We start from the raw sequence: 4,751 nt of genomic DNA, 5'->3' as shown, positions 1-4,751 counted from the left end.
AGTGAACAAACACAGATACTTCCCTGTCTGTTGCACATGAAGGTGCCCATTGGTACAGCCTCCACAAAGAGTAAGTTGTCACTATCTGTCAAAATTTTAAATACATGGGGGCGCCTGGGTGGCTCAGTGGGTTAAGCCTCTGCCTTCAGCTCAGGTCATGATCTTAGGGTCCTGGGATGGAGCCCCGCATCGGGCTCTCTGCTCAGCGGGGAGCCTGCTTCCTCCCCATCCCTCTCTGCCTGCTTGTGATCTCTCTCTCTCTCTGTCAAATAAATAAATAACATCTTTAAAAAAAATTTTTTTTAAATACATGTTCTAACAATTCAAGTTCCGAGTATTTATTCTACAATGTACTTGTACATGGATCCAATGACAAAGCTGTGTATTGCAACACAGTTTGTAGTAACAGAAGAAGAGGGAAATCCTTGATGTTCATCGTTAGGAGACTGGTCAAATAAATCACACCACAACCACCCACGGAACATCATGAATTTCTTTTGGTAACGAGGCTCTTTACTATGTTCTTTTTTTTTTTTTTAAGATTTTATTTATTTATTTGACAGACAGAGATCACAAGTAGGTAGAGAGGCAGGCAGAGGGAAAGGAAGGGAAGCAGGCTCCCCGCTGAGCAGAGAGCCTGATGCAGGGCTCGATCCCAGGACCCTGAGATCATGACCTGAGCCGAAGGCAGAGGCTTTAACCCACTGAGCCACCCAGGCACCCCTCTTTACTATGTTCTAATGGGAAAATATCTTCCAGGTTTATTGTTGGGTAAAAAAGGCAGTGGGTCGTACAGTGTAATGTTTCCATTTGAACAGAAGTGTGGAGATTTATAAAGATATATATTTACATGTGTTTATAGATGCACAGAATATGCCTGGAAGGAAACTCAATAAACTGATGTATGATTTTTATGGGAAAGAGAATGAGAGGATAAGGAAGAGAAAATCACATTTTACTCAATATTTCCTTTTCTAAATTGTAGTAAAATGCATATAATACAAAATTTACCATTTTAACCGTTTTTAAGCCTATGGTTCAATGGCTTTAAATGCATTCACATTGCTGAGCAATATCACCATCATCCATCTCCAGGACGTTTCCATCTTCCCAAACTGAAGTTCTCTCCCCATTAAACACTGGCTCCCCATTTCCCTCGCCCCCCAGACCCAGCCAACCCTTATGAAACTGACTACTCTAGATCCCTCACATAAGTGCAATGATACAGTTGTCTTTTTGTTTCTGGTTTATTTCACTTTGTATAATGTCTTCATCAATACCGTTTTCTATCTTTAAAAGCACCAGAAGAGCTTTTTAAGAAACACTGATGCCTGGGTCTTCCCCCTAGGAAGTCCGACTTCACGGTCACCTGGGTTTTTAAGATGCTCCAGGGGATTCTAATGTTCGGCCAGGCTGCGCATGCTCCCAGATCAGACTCACCTGAGATGCTCCCAGACCCCCCAGGTCCTACCTCTGACCAGCTTATTCAGAATTTTCAGGAATATGCTGTTTTAAACAACACTCTGAGCGACTCCCAGCAGGCATCCTGGAGCTGAGAAGCCTCTGGGAAGCACTCTCCCACATCACGCTCCACCGGGGGAGTGTGGGAACACAGCATGCAGCCCGACCCCGCATCAGGGATTGACACGCACGGGGGCTGTCCCGCCTGCGTACTGTGGAAACAGAATGGGGGAAATAGACTATTTAAGGAGAGAAAGCTGAGAGAAGTTCCTACTTTTTTTTTATAGTGAGAATGATCATTGTCACGGTTCCTATGATAGACTAGATTCTGAAATGATCCGATTTGGGGAGGGAGGTTACAGGAGCAGACATTCTGTTTCTTGTAACCTCCTCAGAGTGGGATCTAAGCAGCCCTGGTGTCGACCTCCAGCTGCCTGAGGGTGGAGAGAGGCGTGGGCGTAAATGCACTGTCCAGAACACCAACCCACAATCTCCCTCCACTCCTGTGTCCCTTCCCAGGGACAGTTGCTGCTCCAGGGGGAGCTGAGGGAAGGCACCAGGGAGTGTGGTCTCCTCCGCCCACGTCCTCACTCCTCCACTCACCGCCTCCCATGCACTGCCCACCCTCCCCCACACTGGTCAGTTAGCAGCTATTTAACTTTCTAGTCCCAGCTGAGCTCTCTGAGGCAGGGTGACCCTGATTGTCCCCAGGTTAACCCTGAAGGTCCTCTGACCCAGGAAACCCCTCTATCCCAGGCAGACTGCGGTGATCAGTCACTCTGGGGGACACCACTAAGGTGACGAACTTGTGACAGGTAAGAGAATAGTGGGTGCAGGACGAGAGGGGGTCCTGTATTAACACCTCCCCTGATTCGAGATCAGCGAAATGAGCCCCAGTCACTCATCCAAAGTCACAGAGCTGTTGGCAGGGGACAGTGATGCCCCAGCCTGGCTCTTCACCACCCAGGTGCCAAAATGACTTAGTTGGTATTTCCCAGAGGCAGAGGGACAAATTGAGTTTGACCTCCCAGCCCTGGCTCCCAGCCAAGGAGGGCCACCATGAGCCTTGACTACAACCATCTCCTCCAGCTTTGGGAATTGGTGCCCCTACCAATGGCTTACTTCCCTCCGTCCCTCCCTCCCTCCTTGCAGACCGCACAGGTTATGGTACAGAGGCTGCTGCATTAACCAAAACACACTCAACACCCATCAGAGCAACCTTGCTGTTAGAGAGCGCAGGTGACCGTCCCCAAAATCTGCTTGCGGGGGAATCCCTGGCTCAAAACCTTCTCCCTGCCTGCCTGGCTTTGAAAGCATATATTGGAGCAGCCCCGTCCGGGAGAAAGAGAAGGTGAGCCACAAACGCAAACCCCAGAGATCCCTTTCAACTTCCGAGCAGCCATACTGAGAGACAGTAAAAAGAAACAAATGAAATTAATTTTGAAAAGTATCTTTTATTTAACTCAACATAGCTAAAATATTGTCATTGAAGGTGTGATCAGTAGACATTATTGAGATGAGATAGTTAACGTTCTTTTTTTCATATGAGGTGTTTGAAATCCAGTATGTCTTCCACGTACAGCACATCTTAGTTCAGATGAATCACATTTATTTTTTTTATTTTTAAGATTTTATTTATGTGAGAGAGAGAGAAAGAGAGCATGAGCAGGGGGAGTAGCAGAGGGAGAGGGAGAAGCAGGATCCCTGAGATGTGAGGCTTGATCCCAGGACCCTGGGATCATGACCTGAGCCCCCCGGGTGCCCCTCAGATGAACCGTATGTAAAGCATTCAGTAGTCATATGTGGCTGGTGGTTACCATGTTGGATGGCACATACGATGGGCCCAGGACACAATGCAAGTATCCCTGGGAAGAGGATTACCACACAACCACTGCTCGTGGACTGTTGCTCCAACAACTCTGACCCCTTGAAGGTCAGAGAGAACAGGGTTTTCACAAAATAGGATGATTCGTTATTGATCTTAGCAGAGAGGAGTCAAGCCAGGACAAGAAAAGCAAATTCAAACTCATATGGGGCTGCTGCCACCACCTGATGCTGAGCAGGGGACCCACATTACAAACTCTCTGCCTGGGTCCATGGTCCAGGGCAGCAGGCTAAGGGACTGCTAAGGATATTTATACAGGACCGAGGGCCCCTGGTGAGCAGGACTTTGAGAAGAAGGAAGTGAGAAGGGGAGTCGTAGAGCCGTACAGAGAAGTGAGGAGAACTTGACGTGTGCCTTCTGCCCCGTTCAGCGGAGGCTGCCTGCTGACATCTCCGTGAGCCATAATCCCACACAGAGCACCTCTCCTCCCAGGAACATTCCACAGAGGCCGTTACACCAGACTGGTATGGAAGCAGAACCTGTCAGGCAGCGTTTCCAAGTGCAGGGCCCGGGAAGAGACGGGCAGATCTTAACAGGGAACACCTTTTTTTTTTTTTTTTAAGATTTTATTTATTTATTTGACAGACAGAGATTACAAGTAGGCAGAGAGGCAGGCAGAGAGAGAGGAAGGGAAGCAGGCTCCCCGCCGAGCAGAGAGCCCAATGCGGGGCTCAATCCCAGGACCCTGGGATCATGACCTGAGCCGAAGGCAGAGGCTTTAACCCACTGAGCCACCCAGGCGCCCCCAGGGAACACCTTCTTGAAGAGTTCCAAAGAACGCAAAGGACCTGGCGGGTGTCTAAGGGCTCTGAATTCTGAAGACTGTAATGATGGATCAGAGAAGGGACTGGTTCTTAGAGCCCAAAGGTTAAAATCTCAAGTACCTCAGGGAAAAAAATCTATAAAATAACAGGAACCCTGGCAATATTGGGCTCTCTGTGGTGGTGGGATGGTGGTGGTTTATAAACAGCTCCACTGAACTTTCCAGCAACCTCTTTGAAACCCTGGTTCTTTGATAACTGGTGTGTATTTGGAAGAGGTTTTCTCTCTGCAGTTGCCCAAACATACTTGTATGTGCGCACTCACCACACACACACACACACACTCCACAGGTTTTCGGAATGAACGGCCTTCAGTTGTGTTGAAGTGTCTGAGAAGTCAAGCAAAGCAATATGCTTCCGTCTGGTTAGAAATGACAGTCCGATGGCACGCGCGGGGCCGGGGACAGTGATCCTGACTGACCGCACTTGCCCTCGAGCAGGTTCTGGGCCCCGCTGATACCAGCCACACTTCTGGATAGTTTTAGAAAGGGCAGGGCAGCAGAAGGGATCCAGAGTCCTCGAGGCAGCCTTCCAACCTGCTGCAGGAGGTGACGGGCTACAGCGAATCACCCAGCAGAGAAGCT

Source organism: Martes martes, assembly GCF_963455335.1.
Source record: "Martes martes genome assembly, chromosome: 13".
Classification (NCBI taxonomy): Eukaryota; Metazoa; Chordata; class Mammalia; order Carnivora; family Mustelidae; genus Martes; species Martes martes.
The sequence above is the reverse complement of the archived record's forward strand: the minus strand, read 5'-3'. Positions refer to the sequence as shown.